Here is a 21,896-nt window from a genome sequence, read left to right on the forward strand (position 1 = left end):
AGTTCCCATTGGTATCCACACAAATAAAAGGCTTTATTTCCCAATGAAATGCGTCAGTAAAAGTCATAAGGGCTAGCTCATGTACACCAACACCTCAACATATATCATGTGGTTGGAAGTAGTGGTTTTAGTATAAACAAGAGCACAATTATATTTGAAATAATTGCTGGGGCATGCATGCTCGTCATGTGCTGCTGCTATTAATTGTGGCTCAGGCAGGATTATTTTGTTACCTTTTTGGTTGCAAGCAAAAAAACATAAAATCTGACTGACTGATTCTCTCCTGTATATGAAAGTATCTCTCCTTATGCTCTCCAGTTGGATTGATTGCTGCACTTGGCTGCCCCCTCCGGGTGTCAACATGGTCCCCACTGATGCTGTCTAATTATTGCAGAGACTGTGATCTATGCACCATTACTCTGTGCCTAATATGTTCCTGTAAGCTGTCACTACTGCTCACTCTGTAAGTGCACAATACTTACTGACTGTGTACTTCGCTGTCAGTGCTAACCCACTATTCCCAAACTGCATTTCACTGAACTTCTATCCGGTTGTCAAACTAAGTTGACAGCATTGCATTACCAGGGGCTTTCCTCAAAATGAGGATCCCTGGCCATACCTAGAGCTGGACTCTTGGCAGTGTCCCTTCTGTTGGCCTGACATCCTTTTTTTCCCTCGCTGAGACCTGGCAGAAGACCTGGGATTATTCCACCTTAATCAGGCTAGCACCGTAGGCTTATCATTCTTCTATCAGTCTCACCCTCGAGGCTGCGGGGGTGTGAAAGCTGTACTGTCTTCCTATATGCCCAAGGCTTGTACTGTAACCCTTAAAGAGCCTGCGTGCATGGCGATTAATCACTCCACATTTTATTGCACTGCTCAGTAAGCTCTGTAAGTGTTTAAACTTGGATATTTCACACCCCTTCATCCGCACAAGAAGTATCTTCAGGACGGCAGATTTAAATTCTCAAAATGTCATCAGGCTAGAATATTTTCTCCTCCGGCCAAATCACAGACATACACACCTATCTGCCTAAATGCTCACTTATATGTCATTTCCTGCAGCACGTACAGAGCATCCATCCTCTCCCAGTTTCACTCAACAGTCACTGGATCAAAAGAGCGTTAGTGCTGCTTCAATTACATATACTATCAACCTATTTGGCAACGCTGACAATGCTTCGATTTAGCATAAAAGCAAAGCGTCTCTCTTCTTTTACTCCAATAATGTAATTTATGCATGGGGGACCTGGCAAAGTGGTTGGTTTTAATTTTTCCAGGAGTCATTTATCAATGACTCATTGTGCATGTGATGAATGTAGACAAACAAAAATATGAGTTGTAAAGTCTGCAATAAAGAATGGTGGCTTGACAGTTTAGCAGAATAGATCAAAGAGTGACAGTAAGGAAAATAATGAAGACTGTAATAATGACAGTGTGCTGAGGACTGTCAGAGCGATACATCATGTGGGAGAACTTAGCGGTGGTGCTGAAAGTGTGCGAGTCTGGACATCTTTACAGAGATGTGCACCTTTATAAATATTGTGTGAGGCCGCAGAGTGGCCTGCAACACAATTGTGGGCAGTAATGGAGTATGAAGATGATGGCAGAGGTGTGCACCAAGCCACACACACACAAACACACACACACACACCCTCCCACCCTCCTGTCAGTTGCTGCTGCTGATGAGTTCCTTTCCCAGTTTCTCATCTTGCACTGTGTGACAACCCAGGTGGGCTGAAAGAATACAGGAAATCGGAAAGGTGAGGGTGAGGGGGAAAAATGATGGATGAAGAGAATTCCAAAGAGGAAGAAGAAATAGGTAGATTTTCCATTAAATGTCTGGGAGGCCTGATGATAACACTGCATCTGCCACCTGTGTCATCACGTTGAAAATAACTGACTGCCCTGCTGCTCCCACACTCCACTCGATGAGAGAGAGAAGGAAAAAGGAGGGCGATTGAGCGTTCTCCCATCACATATTTACAAAGGTTACTTAGCTACTTATCACATTTGCCAAAAAATGCAGAATAAGGAGGCAGATTATTAGCACGTGGAGCTTCAAAGGATAATAAAAGCTTTATAACTGTGCAGTGAACACAAACACACGCGTATAATGAATTACTTGCTTTTTTTGATTGTTAAAGACAGATGCCACAGACTGGCATACTGTGCCTGACGAGCTAGAGCCGCCACACACTGGCAGAGAACCAAATATTGTTTCACTGGCAGATGTGGGAATGTGGCCACACCGACAGGAAAGTAAATAATTAATGCTACCGATTTTTGAGAAGAGATTTGTGGTAGAAATTTGTGTCTGCAAAGGAACTCTTAGCAGGATAAGCGGAGCAGAATTGCAATTCCAGAGCTCCTGGAAAGAATCCAGAAAGACATAATTTTTCCAAATGAGACACATTTTCCAAATGAGGTTGGGCACAGAAAATGAGTTTGCAAAAGTTATTTTGTTCTAATTATGTTTTAATGAACTATTTTTGTTCTGAATAATTGAATCTTTTCTCCTATAAAAGCCACAGAGATCATTAGCCTACATTCTACATTGGTGTTGTCATTGTTTCTGCACCGTGTCCCATTTTTAGCCTTGTTATCAGCAGATACATTAAAAGGCACTATTTAAATCACTACCCATTCCATAGCAGTTAGACCAACCAGCCTCACTGGGAAGATTATCTGCAGGGAGCCACAGTACACCAACCCTAAATTTGAGGAAAACAAGAGCTGAATTTGAAGTAGCTAGAAAACACAAAATGCACTCTATTTATACAAATGTGAAAAGACCGAGCACAAAAATAAATAAATACATTTTAAAAATTGCACCGTTTATTTGCTGCCTCAAAAAATGACATTTGGCTCAGAAATAACCTTATTTGAAAAGAAAATAGAAACAGAGCTGTATTTTCGAAATATGTGTAAAACTGAAGGAATCTGACAGCTGGATAGTTAATCAATTTATTATCGCATATCAAATATCTCAGTGGATACAAAGAAAAAGTGAGGGGAGACGACTGAGAGAAAAAAAACACATGTGGCCTTCAGTGACTCCTGGTGTTCATGTATTAATCGTGAAAGTTCTGCATTAGATTTGTGCATTCGTGAGTCTGCGCTGTGGAGGCTAAGTATGTTTGCCGGTTCGTGCATCAGAAAAAGGTCTTGTCATATCTCTCTGAGTACCTGAGGGCCTCAAATCCAACACTGTACGTCTCTCCTTACTTATTAAACATAAGGAGAAAGAGCAGCAAAGAGAACACAGAATGAGGAAAGAGGCAGAGGGACGACACAAGCAGAGGACAATAAAGGACTTGAAAGGGAATGGCTGTGCGTGAATACAACATTACTGGTGTAAGAAAAAGAACAAAGGAGTGAAAGGACAGAGATTCATTCTGTGATTAATTATCCTCATTGTATTCTCAAAAAGCGCTGAGGAAAGAGAACTGGAGGCACGCACAAAGACGCCGACTGACATACGCAAACACACAATCGAGCAGAGCCGCAAAGTTTGAACAACAGTGTTTCTGAAAGGTCGTTAGATTCCCCTGAAGTTATGAGGACAGGGCTAAAATTACATTTTAACTGAGGTGGACTGCCTCTCGGTTTATGAAGTTATTAACTACAGGCTGTGTGTAAACACTTTCACTTTCTCGCTCTACAACTAGAGTTTGAATTCTGTAATCTTTTATGAAAACAAATTAGACCCATATTTGATTTTTGATGAGACTGCCCTGGAGTTTTAAAAAGGCTTTAAAAGTTTGATATGTGAAGGCAAAAACAGCCCCCAGCACAGAAAGACAATTTCCCACATTTGCAACTGCCATCAAATAGAAAAACACACACACACACACACACACAGAAAGGAAACATTCACACAGCCACAGTTGTTTGATGGAGCACCCTTCTTTCTACTTATTTCTTTGAGAAGCACCAAATTAACTATGTAATGAAACTTCCATCACTTACGGTTGTCTGTATACATATGAACACAAACATAATAAAGCCCAGATTAAAATGGTCAATATTCAGGTAACAGCTCTGCATTTTCGGAAAATGTGCTGCTGCCTTGGCAACCTAATGGTGAAAACATCACTGCATCATCAGAAAAAGTCCCGTTTAAAACCCCGCCGTGCCACTTTTGCTCTTTGCTTTTTGTTCAGACTAAACAAACATGATAAAATGAGTTAATTAGTGAGATTTAAAGGTGCTGGGAAGCAGGTGGGCCGCTTATGCGAGCAAACAGACATGAAAGTGGTATTGATCTTTTTCATCTAATTTTAAGCAAGAAAGTCAATAAGCACGCTTCACAAAACATCAATCGTCAAATATCATGTGTGTGTGAATAATTAAAAAAGAAAACAAACAGCCGTGTGAGCGTACCTAGAATAAAATGGAAGAGAGAGAATTACAAAAAAGAAACGAGTCGCAAGACACAAATTGGAGATGGAGTGCCTTTGTGCCGTAAAAAAAATAAAAAATAAAAATAAATCACACATTAATTGAGTATTGGGGGGGGCTAATAATGCAGCAGTTCTTTTTTTTTTACTTTTGGGTAAAGCTGACTACAAATAAAAGTTGTGTAGGGCTCTTGGACCAATGCTTACAACCGATAACAAGAGCAGAACAATCTTTCTGGTAAAATATGGAAACACGAGACAAAAAAGAACAACGCCTGCATTAAGCTAGCTTGCAGTGCATTATGCTCCAGTCTTTCTTGCAGGGCAGAGCACATCCTAATCTTTGTCTTGGCTTTGTCTACTTCTAGGGCTTTAGCATGTTATTAGTTATGTTCTTATGAATGCAGACAGGCCATGAAGTTTAGAACCTGTCGACATGTTGATTAGAGTACATTTAAACACCAAACTGCAAACTAACTTCAGATAACACACGGACTGGATGCCACCTTCTATCTAACATCAGTCTTTTAGATAACATTTAGTCACAGTTTTGAACTAATTCCAGATGGAAATCATAAACTGAGGCGCAACATTGATTCAGTATTAAATTAGCTGCACTGTCAAAGAAAAACCACTGCACATTCAGGGGAAAACATTATTAGATTTAGGGATAATAGAAGATATAAATCTTTAAATCTACATTTGGTTTCAGTCACACAGACCTGTCAGCAACTACTTGTGTCAACAAGTAATTTATGGCTGTCTCAAAGTGAACTAAATGACAAAGAGAGGGCTGCACCAGACATCTCCTGATTGCTTTGGTTGCTAGCAGATCACCATCCATTTCAAAGTAAAAGTTATACCATACCTCTGTGACCAACATGTTTCAAAGTGAGCAAACTTTACTTTGAAGGTGGGGACCCAAAGCAATGTCAATGATTTTGGTATAGCAAACACTTGCCAACCGGTTATGGGATACATATTTCTCTATAGCACCTTGCTTTTAGCAGCAGGTCACTGAGTGACTGGTCAGGTCGCTACAGGTTGCTAACTGTATGATTTTAGATGTACAAACTTTGAAGACAAAAGAAGCAATTAATCACAATTAACAGCACCATTGTTCACTTAATTTTTTTTATATTAAAAACACAGCAGGGTGCCGATTTAGCTCAGTGTGTTGAGCAGGCGCCTACATGCTGTACAGAGGACAGCCGGCCCAGGTTCGAGTCCGACAGGAAACACAAGGAGGGGACATTAAAGGACAAAAAAAGAGAACAGCTATGTGTGAATACAACACAAACTGTAGCAATCGTAAGTGTGTGTGGTTACAACTAAAAAGAGTGTATGTGTGTTAAAGTAGACAGAATGGCCTTACTTAGAGTTGGAAGACATGAGAAACCCTGACAATTTTAAATTCCATGTCACTAAATATTAATTTGCAACATTTGTCAGTGAAATATTCCATCTTTGTGGGTTTGTGCATGTGTGTGTGTGTGAGGGTGTACGCGTGGATGTGTCTTACTATTTTGCCTTTAGGCCATCCGGAATGTGCAGATTGCAAAAGAATAGCTCATCAATATTCATGTGAGTTTATGCTTTCATTAATGTTGCAGCAAATTGTCTCAGATCAAACTCAGGGCTTGTATATGCGTCCACTAGTGTATCTCACAGACTGAGAAGGAAAAAGAGTGAAGTGAGAGAGTTATCAGAGGGGGATGGAGCTGGAGAGAACAAAGAGAGGGCTAGAGCTGCTACAGATGGCCCTATGTTTCCAGCAGATGAAAAGGAAACTTTGAAAAAAGAAGGGAAAAAGATCATACACATGAAGGGAGAAAGAGAAGAAAAAAGTGGGAGGTCAAAAGAAGAAAGAGAGAAAACAGAAGAGTGTAAAAGAGAGGAGGAGAGAATGAGTAGGAGGGAGGAAGAAGAAAAGAGAGAAGAAGAGAGGAGAGTTAAGTTCTAAAGGTATCTGTCCTACTTTGGTCTGACTAATGAACCCAAAGTGTCCCGAATCTGTCCTGAATCACCGGAGGCCCGGTTAGACCACCCTGTGCTCGGGTGAGTGTGCTTCTATTTTCTCTGGCATGTGTGTAAGCATGTGAAACATCTTGATGTGTGTTTGAGCCAGCGCGACACTGAATGTGCACTTGATTTAATATGCTCTCTCTACTGTACGCTGAAGTTGCGTGTGTGATCTCATTGCCCTGCGTGTGTTCAACGAACCCCTGCACCTTCTAGTCATTTGACTTCACAGCGACATGTGGCAGTGAGAAACACAAACACATGCGCGCACACACTCTTGCGCAGAACGGTCATGTATCATCTGACGACAGATTGTTGTACAACCTAAAACGGCAAATTTAAAGTTGTGGTGCCACAAACATACACGCTGTTTGGAACCAAAATTGCACAATTGTCTAACATCCAGAGAAAGAGGGAATACATCAAACAGCAGACACGTCCTTGGTTCACATCCAGCAAACGTTTTGACGTTGAAAAACCATCGCCTGGCGGTCTTTTCTTGACATCTAGTCATTGCTGAAAAATAGTTCCAAGATTAAAGCTGAAATATTATTTGTCTTTCTTTTTTTAAACAAAGACAAATGCTCGTAATTCCTACTTTGCAAAAGTATAATCTATATTTCTCACTTTGTAGGAGACTGTCTAACCATCGACATCCATCCATTAATGGTGAGGTTTTTGGCGTCCAAGGAGAAGGCGTCTGGGTTTCAACCAAGTTTTCTGGGTAATAGCAATAAGATGGGCATAGACACTAGCTCACAAGTCAAATCTCATTCTCATTCTTTGGGTAAGCAATATCTAGACCCTTTACATGTCTCAGCCTATGTTCATGCTTAATCTCTATCCTCCTGCCACTTACGCATGATTAAATATGCTCACAGGAGATAACTATGAGTAAGCAGGAGTCATTAATGGCTTTCAATGTGCTACATGAGGGTGTGATGCTCCAAGAAAAAAACATAACAAATGAATGCATGACCATATGTTTAGATATAATTGCTTGAAGATAACATTGGTCTAATGTTGGCCTGGTTTTTAAAGTTCATTCTCTGAGTAAAGTCGATGTAACTGTCTCACAGTGCAAGAGCCAAGTTGCTATTGTAGAAAATACTCATATGGAGAAATGAAAATTGCTAATTACCATTAGCAATTTTCATTTATTTTCCCTACCAATGCAGGGGTGTGTGGGTAGGGAACAGGAGAAAAGTGGAAGAAGAGTAAAAAAAAAAAAATAGAAGTTTTTTTGACAGTATTATGTAAAATGTATAAAGTGAGGTATCTAAAAGTTGCCAAGGTAACATTTTCTATGGTTCCTCCAAGAGAAAAGCTTTCACCTGACATTCTTCTTTATATAAATGTTTGAAAATTCAGAGTAGGATTTGAGAGGTCCTGGGTTTTCTCTCCTGGTACTCCGGCTTGCTCCCACTATCCAGACATAGGACGAAGAAAAACTGACCCTTAGCCCTGTGATGGACTGGTGACCTGTCCAGAGTGTAACTGCCTCTAGCCAAGTGACACCTGGGAAAGGCTCCAGCTTTAAGAAGATGGATGGATGGATGGATGGATGGATGGATGGATGGATGGATAAAGAAAACACTATGGTTTCGTACAAGTCTACATCAGCACTGTGTCTGCTAGTCTAAAAAGAGACAGTTAAAGCAACTTTCATCATCAAATCTCCTAAAGAACAAATTAATTATCATTAAAACAAACAATTGTGGTGAGGCACGGTGCTGACATTCATGCTGTTCATGCTCAAGTTGAAAAATTTCATTGTTTCACTTCTTTTGTTTTCTTACATTTTTAAAATGTCCAGATTCACTTGGAAAAAACAGATTTGATTTATCTATCTGTGTTTACTTTCTGAGGTTTCAACTTGATGTCAAACTGTGTCCGTTCATTAATTATTAAGGTTTAGACAATACAGACTCACTTTTAGCATGTTTGTAAATGATTAAACATCTGACAAAAATCCACTAGGTTTACAGTCCAAACAGAATTATTGCCACAGGCTAGAGACCAAGAAGTTGCTAGCTAGTAAGGCAGTAAATTTCTGTGGCTGACAGGCTAGGTCGGACCTCAGGCATGTGTGACTGTGCTGAGCAGGGGTTTTCTCTAAAGACGAGAGTTTTTCCTGGACAAAGATTTGGCGGAAAACAGTTTGCCCCAAAAAGTTTATGCACTTTATGCAACAGAAACTATTTAATAAACATTTCTGATGTACTTTTGAGAGATATTTGCAGACAGTGATGTTAAGATATTTGAAATATGTCTGGTTGTTCTATACTGCATTACTGCTTGGCGTTTTTTTTGTTTGTTTGTTTTTTTGCACCTTCAGTTTGTGTCTTAGGCCAGCTTTTCTCTTACTGGCTTTACCTGTATTTTAGATATATGTAAAAATGTATAGTGTATAGTTAGTTAACACTAACTGAACCTTATCTGGCTTACATTCAGCTTGGTAATATTGTGATGATAGTAGTAAAACAATGATAATTAGATAAATAAAGTAGTAACTACTTAATTATTACCTTTTCATTAAGCATTACCAAGTAATTACAAAGCAATAACAGGTAATAGCTTGTTATTAATGATGATAATTTATTTATTAATAAAGCTGGAAAATATTTGCCAATATAGTAATATTCTGGTAAAAATATGAAAACCTGTTAAGAGAATGATAGTATAATTTCAGTATTTGGATTGTAAATGGTACAGGGTAACATCAAAGGGGAAAACTGATCCTAATGAGGTAATAGCGGCTGATGTTTTTACATTTGCACCGATTTCTCTCAGCCTAATAACTTCAAAGTGACGTGAAAATTTATGGAAGTAATAATTACCATAAATAATACTACAATAAATAATTCCTTATGTTCCATTTACTCATGCTTCTGTTATAACCAAACTGCTCTGCTACCTGCTTCTATTAAAATTCAGAGTAAAAATAGACAAAACTGAACATGGAGAGACATAATCACTGAAAAGAGTGCTTCCAGGTAGCAACTTTCTTTGTAATCCCAAAAGTGTTTGGCACTTATTGAACGATAATAAAATGTAATTATATCTAATTAGACTCCATCAACCCTGTATTTAAAAAAAGAAAAGAAAAGAAAAAAATGAAGGGTAAAAATGGATAAATGAATAACAATTTCTCCTCACACATTACAGGCACTGTAGAGGTAGATGTGCTTGCAGGTGACAAATGATATAAACGCTGTCATTATATCTTATTCACTACATCCACTAAATATTGATTCAATTAAATTTACTTGTACATTATCAATTCGGTCTTTTAACAATTTAAGCATATCCAAATTGTCCTTTAGGCACCAGAAAGAAGAAATGTGACCTTAATTTTATGCTGCACGGCAGCTATGATCAACATGTGAAAAGCACAAAATACAAATACTTGTCCTTTATTGTTTTTCTATAAAAAGCTTCCAGTTCTGAAAACTGGATTTGACTCTATTTAGCAATAACAGTCCATTTCCATTCCTCTATGTATTTTATATATGGATTAAATAAATATCTTATATCTCTGTCCTTTCCAATAACACAGCCACCTGTTTTTATTATCTTCCTCTTCTTTCCACATATAGCGGCACAATCTTCACAGCTCAAAGGTGTAGAGGCTATATTTTCCCCTCTCTCCTTCACAACCCTCTGCAGACCTCTCATTCTATAATCTACTTGATTCTCACGTATGAATCCAAGAACTAATTGCTTTTTTAATAGCTTGGACCATGGTTTATTGTGTGCCAGTGTGCGTCCCCATGCGTATTTGACTGTATAGCTGTGCACACGGGCATTCGTAGAGCGATGCGATGAAGAGCGTTCTGCAAACGTTTTTCTCTTCTTATTAATAAAGATATTTGATGTTGGTCTCAAGCCTCACTGAGATGTTTCCATCATTCATTTACCTTATTGCAAGGACTAACATGGGAAAATATAGTTTTTGTTTTCCCACATTTTTAACGTTATTGAATGTAACTCTTGGGCATGTCTATATCATCTGTTGGATGAAATAAAGCTGAATAATTATTCCAATCATTTTTGTGTTTTTTACAACTCTTTAGGGAAATATAAAATTGGTTACTTGTCTTAGCACATGTATCTACATTTCGATAACAATGCAACACTTGAATAATTATAGTTTAGCTAGCTTAAACTTTGGAAGTGAAGTATTTATGTAAAAAATAACATTTGCACCAGTACAACATGCACCAGGACAATGACACACAAGGCAATATCCTTCTAAAGTAAGAATGAAAATATATATATATATATTTTAATTAAGCCAAATTTCTTTTTAAATGACAAAAGGAAAGAGGAATATGGTTTTAAGCAGTATGCAGAGAAGTGAAGATATCTGATACGGGCCTCTCTTCAAAGGCAAATGGCCTTTCATCTCAGCTGCTGAATTTCACGAGCATTTCTGGGCACGCATACACACACGAACAGACACGGTTCCTAAAAAAAGAAGTATTCATCCCCTTTGGACTTTTTTCTGTGTTACTGTTTACAAAACTGAATCACAGGGAGTGTAATTATAGGCTTTAACAAAAAAAACATTAAAAAATAAAAGAGTCTTTTATGTTGTGGAAACAAAAAATATACAAGTTAAGTCAATGAGAAAAACAAATAGAAAACATAAGATAATTAATTGATAAGTATTTGTCTTTTTAAAAATGAAACACCTATCTGTCTTCCACAGGCCATCTGCCTACTTTTATGCCCATAATAATAAGTGTGTGTGTGCCATCAATGTGTCGGACCTTTTTTATAAGTCCATGTTACAGTGATGACAGCTTCCATTTTGCTGTATCATACCATTTCTGTCAGTTTCTCATTGTCAGTCATCATTTCTTCTGTCTCTCCATTACATAGACCATCAATTTCTCTTTCTGCCTATGAGTCATTCAACCCTGTATTTCTTTCTACCGTCCTTTGATGATCAGTAAAAGACTGCTTTGAAATATTCTTCAGGTAGTATGAAAGTAAAAATGATGTAAAGTGATAAAGTGTTACACTGTACCGCATAACATTGATATAATGCACTGTAGAGACTCTATGTAGAAAATATAAATAAAATTAGAATATACACTCACCGGCCACTTCATTAGTTACACCTTACTAGTATTGTGTTGGACCCCTGTGTTGCCTTCAGAAATGCCCTAATTCTTTGTGGCAAGCTTTCCTCAGAGATTTTGGTCTATATACAAATGACAGTGTCTAACTCCACCATATCCCAAAGATCGTGTATTAGACTGAGATCTGGTGACTGTGGATAGCATTGGGGTACAGTGAACTCACTGAAACAAGACAATACATTACACCACCACCTTGAACTGTTGATAGAAGCCATGTTGTCAGGATTAAGTCAAATCTATCATGAAGTTTGAATCTATCAACTGAATGGTGGAGCAGAAATCGAGACCAGGCAACTTCTTAATAATTTTCTGTTTTTACAATTTTGTCTGTGGAAATGGTCGCATCAGTTTCAGTCTGGCTATTCTCCTCTGGATTTTTCACCCAATGGATTTTTTCTCTTTTCCAGACCGTTCACTTTAAACCCTTGATGTGGTTGTGTGGGAAAATCCCAGCAGATCAGCAGTTACAGACCAGTTACAGACCACTGGTCTGAGTATTCCGTTTTGACACCATCAAACACGGCATGTTCAGTCACCTTTCTCTGCCATTTTGACACCTGATTTGAACTTTAGCGGGTCATCTTGATAAAAGCCTACATGCAGTAAATATTTGTTTTATACAGCATTTAAACAGGTATACCTAATGAAGCAACCAGTGAGGGTATATCTCTTGTTTTCTTTGGACTGGTTTAATGGAATATAGGGTTTAAAAGACTTGCGAATCATTGCATTCTCATTTTAGTCTAAATATTGGCCTAAATTCTTCACTAAATAGTTTGTAGATGTAGATAGAAAACCAAAATTTCTCAAGGGCATAATCCCACAGCCACACCTGTCCATGTTTCCTAACTAGAGTTTTCCAAAGTTTTTTTGAGGAAAAGTTCAACACGTTTTGCTCCTTTTTTGCTCAATGAACAAATGCTACCCTTTTAAGTCAAAGACACGCTAAATGTTGAAACTGCTGAGCTCGAGGGTCTGAATCTGCCCGTTCAACCTCACAGTTGTGGATGGCTACTCGCTGCTTTTCACTTGTTTGAGCTATTCCACGATACACTTGACTCACAGTGATGTGATACAGCCATCAGTCACGCCTTCATGTGCACTGATACCATTACTGATGCTGATTTAAAGGATGGACAAAGGACATCTTGACCTCAAAGCATTTAACATGGTTACACACAAATTACATTACTGCATCACCCTTTCCTCACTTTCTAAATAAGCCTGCTTCCAACAGTTATGAGTAACAAATTCCACAAAATGCAGATTAATGAATTCAAGCAATTTTCTAGTTTATTCCTGATTAAGGTAACAAAAATTGGGAGAAAATCTAGCAGTGCACAATGAAACTATCAGGGCTAACATTTTAAGTAAACACGTCCAATTAACACTGACTCATTCGGGAAACTGTGAAGTGATGTAACAGTACACTTGGTGGCTCCTATCATTATCTGTATTGTTGCACATTGCAGTGCCTACTGGAGGAAGTGTTCCTGACGGCCTTCAGGTTAAATGCCTTGGAGAATTTTACAAGCACTGTATGCTTACACTACAGGGACTCCTGTTTCCTCTCTGTTGGTACCCATGGCAACTCTGAGATATTCTGTCTATGTCCCAATTCTCCAGCTCCTTCTAAAGATATGTCCTAAATTATTTTCCTTCCTGACAAACTGTGTTAAATTACCTCCACTGCTACTGTATTTTATTTCGAATAAATGCACCCCCATGCTAAAAGTCAATGAATGTGTCAGACATGAGAAGTCACGGCCATCTTTGGAAAACTCTACGGTAAAACATAAAATGCATCGGAAAGTCACATGTGTCCAGTTATCCTAAAGATAATCAGATGCTGCTGGTGTATCACACACACACACACACACACACACACACACACACACACACACACACACACACACACACACACACACACGCCTCGCTGTCTGCAATACATGCAGTTAAAGCTAAACCTAAAATATCTGGATGCACTTCTGCACGGGTACATTTTTTACTTTTTAGCAAATACCGGCTTTGCTTTAAATAGAATAAAATGCATCCTAACAAATCAAATATGTGCTCGCCATATTCGCCATTATTTGAATAAACATATACACTTTATCAAAGCTGGAACGTGAGGTACACTATTTCTCAGTATTACGTTGGTTGCTAATTCAGGCATAGTATGATGATAACATAGTAGTATAGCTTTTTAAAGGGCAGCTATCTAGGAGCTGCTTTTTTTAATAACAATAGCAGTGATGAGCTGACCTTTTGCATTTTTCTTTGTCCATTACGGAACAATGAAAAACTCATTAAAGTTGTTGAGGCCCATTTGAGCTTAATGACCAGAGACCGACAGCAGCCGATCTAAAACACAGAGAACTGACTCATTGTAGTAAAAAATGTCATCATTTTGAGTCACGCAAATAAATCCCAAATCATGCAAATTTAAAAGCAGCCATCTTTCCACGTGGCAATATGAAGCTGTAAATGGATATGTGCTACAGAAAAATAAAATTTTTAAGGCCGTAGTGACTATTTTAGGAATTCTAACTGGGAAAGATTAACACAGCAAGATTCTTTATTCATCACCTCTCATAGTTTTCTCAGTCATTTAAGCAGAAGTGTCTCACCTCCTCTATTAGGGAAGTCTCCCTTGTTGCTTTATTATACTGATTTGCATCAAAGTTACAGCACGAAAAGAAAAAAGACTCAATGAACTCGATAGTCAAGGTCACACCACGTATAACGCTCATTAGAAAATTATTAGGTGACTCAGACAGATCAACACGACTTTTAAAATAGACTTCCTGATGTGTGGGCAGGTCTATAACTGAATAACCATGGCGACGTAATGCAAAATAGTATATAAAGTCCAGTGAACTCTGGGAACCCTGGAAAGTTTTGGCAGTGCATCAACTATTGTCTATCAGCTACACAGCAAGGTAGAAGGCAGAGCTGGATGGTTTTTGTTCTGTGACGGTTCCAATAAAGTTTAAGCTACCAAGGTGACTGTGGCATAAATGTGGACAAACAAAGATAAGTGCAGTGTCATTGCATTGATTAACATTGGTTATTTTTTTTACTTGTCTTTGGTTTTACAGCTTTTCATCTGTTCATGCATAAAAGTTAAGAGTTGGCTAGTAAGATACACTGGCTAACTTCACGACTGTAATAAAGAAAAAAGTGAATATTTGCAATGCCAACGGTCAGATTGCAGAAAATTGACAGAAATTCTGAATGTGTCAATGTACAGTAGAATGTTACTAACCTTGACCCTAAAGCCACAATACACAACTCCAAACTTAATGCATACCAAAAATATATATATATATTTTATTTTCTACTTTTCCCTGAGTCACACATAGTCCGGCATAGCTGGCTTACTTATCTTAAGCAAAGCTGCACCAATATTTTATAGTTAATCCATCCACCCACCTAAATCCTCCCCGCTGAGAAAAAAGAAAAAAGTTTAAAACCGACTAAGAAGAATGACTAACAGACTTCATGTTGCATTTTCAGAGAGCGATGCAAAGCAGCTTGACATCACTTCTTTAACTGAAGCAACTGACTGTTCAAGGATTAGTTTACAACTCTTTTTTAAAGACCCCTCTTAGATTTAAGCAAGAGAGAAAAAAAAGCCTCATTTTAATGTTATTTGTCAGATGTTGTAAATATGCATAAATTATTTGCATGCATCTCCCCCTGAAAGAAAAACAACATTTGCATCAACTTTATTGAAGCATCAAATCATCAGTTCCTACTTGTGACAGTTTTAATTCAGTCAGTGAGCTTCCACTTCAGAGTTAATATGAAAGGACCCTAGCTAGTAATACATGCAGTGAATGTGCCTTTACATCAGTTAAAGGTCAGCTGGCACATGCGGCTGCACCGACCATTTATTCAATGATGTACGTTTATGTCCTGTGTAAAAACTTATGGCTCTTACTTTTCTTCATCTCTTGTTCTTGCACTGTATTTCACAATTCCTTCTATTCCGCCATTTCTTCTCCCTTGTGTCTGCGTGTCTTTCACTCACATGTCATGTTCTTTCATGTTCTTTAGTTCTATCAAATTTAATTCCATATGAAGTCAGGCTGGGGGCGAGTGAGTCACTTGACTTCACGGTGCAGTTTGAGTAGTTGCAAATTTGGCTTAAGACTATCTATAAAGGTGCTGCATTTGTGGTTGATTTTTGCACTTAAAACACTGCTGACACAATTTCTTTAAAACAAACTAACAAGTTAGCCTAAGGAGCTTGGAAAGAAAGCGTCTTCTTTACGTTTCGTGAAGATGTTTCACCTCTCATCCAAGAGGCTTCTTCAGTTCTAACGTGTTAGATCATCATATAAACAGACACTTGTTTTTAACTTCAAACTTTCTTTCAATTTCATTTTTCATCACACTGGCATAACCCAATAACTGTTGCATCATTTATTAAAGTAATTGCTTGGCTGGAAAAATATCAAGAAAACTGTAGAAAGAAGCTCAGCTGGAAAAGGTAGAACCAGACAATATTAGCATTTGTCTTGAACGGCTACTGTTACAGCTAATTAATTAGCGCATTTGCTGTTGGATTAACTGGCTAATCAGTTCAGATTTGATTTTGATTGAATCAACTTTCTCTTTTTTGCGAGGGGCAGCAATGGAAGATGGTGGTCCAAGAAGCAGAATCTTTCATCCTTCTTTATCTAGCAAGTGTGGCTAGTTTGAGATTAGAGACTTGCAAACACGGACAGTGATTTGAATGCATACTGAGTGTTGTGCTTAAAACTGAACAAAATTTGAGGCAGCACACCAGGCTATTCAAGACTGAGTAAGGGTGTCTAACAGTGAACCTGTCTGACACCCATACCTCTAAGGCCTTTCTTATATATTTTGTAAAGGCTGTCTATCTGTCTCTCCATCCTGTTCTCACTAATTCACCCATTGTTCCCCTTAGTCTTACCCTAATTAATACTCTTTATCTACCTGTTTCTCTTTCTCTGCCTCATCCATCTATCCTTCCATCCATCACCCTCGCTGGCCTGCCCAGGTCATTACCCACTGTGATGATGGTTTTGTTGCACTAATTAGGCTAATTATAGTTGTCAGTTCTAACCTGGTCCTCTGCAGGGACTTTGTGATCCTACTGTGACTCGATCTGACCTTGGCTATTGACTGTGTGTGCATGTGTGTAATACCGCTGTTGCCATATCTGACCTCAACACTGCACGTTGCCCCCGTTTTCACTTTAGTGTTAAATTCTCTCTTTCAGTTTGTGTCTGTTTGTTTCTCTTCTAACCACCTCCCACTTGGTAACACTTACACTATTGTTTTGGACTGTTCTCACCCTTTTATGCTTTACCTGGCACCACAGACATAAATCGCCCCATTGTGAGAAAACAACATGGAATTTAACTTTACTATTTCATGACCAGTCCACAAACGTCTAATGTTTTATTCTTTCAGTTTTAAGACGACACTAAGTTGTCAACGACCAGTTCAATTCCACTTTACGCCATCAAATAAAAAGCAAATATAACACACTCTCTGCTAGGCAATGGGAGTTGCTCTGAACCTATTTATGTGCAACAAGTGTGAGCTTTATCTTTTTTTTATCATTAAAAGTGCAAATTGTCTTTGTGTTTTTCAGCTGGTGCAGTTATTTTGGTGACTAAGTTGTTTTAAAATATCTGTACTAGACAAACATTACATCTAAAATCTACAAAACTAATCAAACTCAAATTTGGATATTTAAAGGTAAAAGTCCAAGTAAAGCCTAATCTTTCAGGAAGGTAAAAACAAAGGAACCATGTGTCACAATAACATGAACATGACAAAGGTTTGACGCCACCACTGAAACACATCAGAAATTTCTTCCCGCCTATTTATTCTATGAATTGCTGTAAGTAGTTATTATTGGAGAGCGGCAGCATTTAGGAAGCAAGGCGAATCAGTTACAAAGTGGCAGACCTCGTTACAGAGTGGAGCCACTGAGTGCTGTGTGAGTAAGTTCCAAACCTCCTCTGGTGTTAACATCAGCATAAAAACTGTACGCCAGGAGCTTTATGGTATGGGCTTCCATGGTAAGGCCACATAGTGTACCTTGCAAATTTGTTTGCTGTTTTTAAATGAAGGTAGTGATGCTACAGGAGACATGTTCATATAAATGATGTCACCTCATCTGTTCTGTGAAAGCAGTGTGGAGTCGTTATGCCAAATAAGAGTAAACACATTTGATTTAACCTTCCCCAAAGAGTAGCCATGAGCTAAATGGTTGCTGCAAGAATGACTATTACTCAAAAGCCAGGTATGTGGGTATGAGGTGGAGCAATACTTCCTATGGTGAACATCTGTGGCTATTTTAATTATGCACATGAACACAAAGTCACTGAAAGATTATTGAACATTTATCACTCTGAGAAGAATAAACTGGTTTTCTAGCTAGTTAAATTTAAAGTTAAACTTCTGCTCTCTATAACTGTATCTCCTTCATTTTCAGCTACAATATGACGTTATATTAGATAAATATCCAATGTATGCAATCATACTATAATCTATATGAGCAAACTTTATATTTTGAAAGTATATATACAGCTTTACATAACTACCACCGATACAACACATAACACAAATTTCAGCAATTTACTCACATATTTATATGTTTCTTATTTCCAATAAGTGGCTATACAGTAACTAAGAAAAGAAAGTCATGCACCATTATAAACATTAAAAATAGTTAGCAGACTTTTGGTGTCTTAACAAATGTAAATTCAAGAGACAAAGAAGAATTGTTTGCCTTTGGCTGTGGACCTGTGGTCGCATACTCACACATTGAAAACTGTTTATTTCTCACATTAGTTTATTACTTCTTTTTGAAAAAGAAGATCTGTGTTGTGTTATCATTTGGTGAGATATATTACGCCTGACACAGATAATTAAAGCAATAGGACTTACATTGTCCACGTCTTTTGGCTGCCCTTTATGATGAAGTACCTCAAATATTATTTACCACTTAAATTCCATCTTTTATTGAAGTGTTTGTGAGTGCTTGACCTCTAACAGTTTTTTTCTTTGGGTTAGTATCTTGCAAGCTGGAGCAGCCAGGGACCGAACCACCAACCTTCAGATGACCTGCTCTACCACCTGAGCTACAGCCACCCCTTAGTGGCTTCAGGAACCCCTGGCAACCACCGGTCGCTAGCAAAAAATATGTATTCTCCAATAACTAACTGGGGAATTCTTGGCTGTTGCTGGGTGAACTCAGTCACAAGAAGTGTGCTGTAGCAAAAACCTTCTAGTGAATGCTTTGATCAGTAGCAGATTTATGTGGTCACCCCCAGTCTGCATGGAAGATCCCAACTTGTCTGCAAACATTCGCTTACTAACCACAGAGCGGTAAGCAGAGTAAAAGGTGTGTGGTAACAGCGAAACCGACACATTTTAAGGGGAAGTTCCAACAGACGCTAAGGGTTTTAGCGAGTAATTATCAAGTGTCGGCGTGTTCCATGCAAAGTACAATCAATGAGTTTTTTGGTGCAGCACCGTCTTTGCGACCAGCAACAGCCGGCAACCTCCAGGACCTACTTGCCAACTGGATGGGGAATCCTCATTTTCCCAGCTTTAGTTCTAGTTACATGTATTTCTGTGGTAATTTGTGTTTTTACGATGATACCTGATACGATCTGTAGAAGTATGTATATGGGTGTAAAAGCTGGGCTCATTCAGTCTCAGTAGGAGCATTCCTGCCTAAGGGTCTGACATCTCTTCCTAATTTTTTTTCTTACATTTCTATTTCATGTTGCCTTTTATTTCCACTTTACTAGGCCTCAAACCCCCTGTAACCACAAAGCATCTCTGTATGTCTGGTCCTCTCTCATTCTGGCTCTCAGCATGTGCTCCTCTTTAGACCGCTTCCATCCCTCCCTCTCCCAGGCATCTTTCTGCTTTAATGAAACAGATGTCCCTTCATTAATAAAGACCTGCTCTACCATGATAATGAAGGAATGAGCAAGCGTGCACAATAGAGACGGGGCGAGGAAACCTACAAATGGATAATATTTAACATATTTGTCTGCGTCATGCTACGAGCAAGAACACATTGTATTACATCAGGAACACATAACCTCACAAAACACACACAGACTGTTACGTGATGTTATCAAAGTTTTTCCATAGGCTACATTTTAAAAAAAAAATGTCATTATTGGTTAAAAACACAGATATCGTGCCATACGTTAAGTCACACATGAAATGCTGGAAATGATTTTTACCGCTCAGCTGTCCATAAATTACGCAAAGAAATAGAGCGTTTACCTGAGGCTGAAGCACAGCGTGAATCCCCTCATGCCCATGAAAGAGTTCGGTAGCTAAAGGAAGTGCTTGGTTAGTTTCAAGGAGAATTTAAGTAGCTTCCTGTTGTGCTCTCATGTCTTTTCCCCATTGAGATTCCCATGTGCTGAGACATACCAGCTGTTCACAAAAGCTCTCATCACCACTCTTCCTCAAATACAGATTTGTGTAGCATAACCGCACGTGTTCATATGCACTTTTTAATACTCAGTCATGGGAATTATCTTTTTAAAGCTACCGATCTTCTGTTACTACTACCACTACTACAGATCAGTTAATCAATTTTTAATTTCCAAAATACTGCCTGTCCAAAACAAATCAATCAGCCAGTGAACTCTGTAGAATGGGGCAGGGGAAGGTAAAGAGACATGGGAATTGGAGGGCTCCAAGGGCCACCGCGCTCTCAACTTCACACAGCTGCCCTCTTCGTTTTTGTCTCCCTGTGAACCACTAAAGGAAGAAAATGAAGGACCCCACTCCACTTTCAAAGGGGGAATAACTCGCTTTATTGTCTCCAAGCTGCCTACCATTGTTTTGTGCTTGATGCTAAACATTGTTCTGTTATTGTTTCATATTTATCACAGTCAGACAGAAACACCTCTTGAAATCATCAGCTGTGGAAAAACATGTCACATCATTAGAAAAGGGCAGATAAAATGTTAACTTCTCCCCTAATAAAACACTAGAGACAAACTGAGCGTCGTGGCCTTCCACTCAGTGGTGAAATACTGAATTTCTTTCAGAGGCCGATTCAGTCAGCTCCAAACTGATTACGCTAACAAGCCTCCGCGTTTTCTCTTCATTAGACCATTTGCTCAGCCTTGTCCGTACTGGCCAATTTAAAAATAAAATCAGACTAACTCTGACTATTTTGTCCAATACAGGGTAATGCACAGAGAGGACACTGTTATCTGCCTAGGCTCATTGCTGAACACTGTCTCTGTGAGCTGATGAAAATTTCATCACAAATAGCTCTGGATCTAATAGATGACACACAAATACAGAGAAGAAATATTTAGTTAGATGTCAACGTTGCTTTTGTATAAAAGCCACAGACTGACCTTTTATATTGTACCTCTGTTTAAACAGGGATCTACATTAAAAACAAAGCATCTTAGGCCAAAACAATAGATGAAAGAGGAATCCTACTGATAAAGGAAAACAAAGACATCCATGTCCACTTCCACAGGAACAAAACTTCATTCCTATGATTAATTTGTGCCTTCAGGTATATCAAATAAGCATATACATGCTGTGCGATGTGTATAGCGCAGTTCGATTATGTGACAAATTTGATTTGAGATGAGTCTTGACACTTAAGTCAGTCAAAAAATGCAGTGCAATCACAGCTATGCAAATCACCAGCCATCAATCAAAATGGCCAACCGGTAGCTTCCCTCAGCATAAATTACTTGGAGACAGGTAGTTTGGGCATGCAAATCAATAGTGAGTCAAACTGATTGATTTTTTATAGCTCAAACAAGAATCATGTGGAGTGTTAAAGGAAATTGAAAAAAAAAATGCTGATTAAACAAGAAAAGGAGATAATGAATGTTGAATTTTATGGCTATTTTAGGGACATCAAACTTGACATAATAGGATTATCAAATCATCATTCTCACATGCCATTATGAGAGATGGGTAATGAAACTGGTGTCTGAGTTAATAAATCGTCCTGTAAATCTTTTCAAGCTGGAGAGAGATATCTTTTAATTTGCTCATATTAGTACAGAGCTTGTCAAAGAGAAAATTATGCCAGAAATCATCATGCGAAATTAAAGAAGTTACTTCTTTTATTGTGTTACAGTTAGAAACTATCCTGTTAAATTGATCTCAAGTCAATGAATAGTGAAAATAATGTCTCAGCAGTCTGAAGTGGTCGTCCTGCTACAATCAATCACTGTCTTCTTTTTTTTCCCCTCTTTTCCTGAATTCTCACAGATGCTGTTAGACTAACAGATGGAATTTGATTTCCATCTTTGAGAGTGGA

General features: G+C 38.4%; 1 protein-coding gene across 5 annotated transcripts in view; it reads right to left on the minus strand.

Annotated features, from left to right (window-relative positions):
- ccser1 (coiled-coil serine-rich protein 1) overlaps positions 1 to 21,896 on the minus strand; it is a 125,031-nt gene that overhangs the window by 12,316 nt on the left and 90,819 nt on the right. The gene's annotated exons all lie outside the window — the stretch shown is intronic.

The sequence above is a fragment of the Oreochromis aureus genome, linkage group 12, assembly GCF_013358895.1.
Source record: "Oreochromis aureus strain Israel breed Guangdong linkage group 12, ZZ_aureus, whole genome shotgun sequence".
In the NCBI taxonomy this organism is placed as follows: domain Eukaryota; kingdom Metazoa; phylum Chordata; class Actinopteri; order Cichliformes; family Cichlidae; genus Oreochromis; species Oreochromis aureus.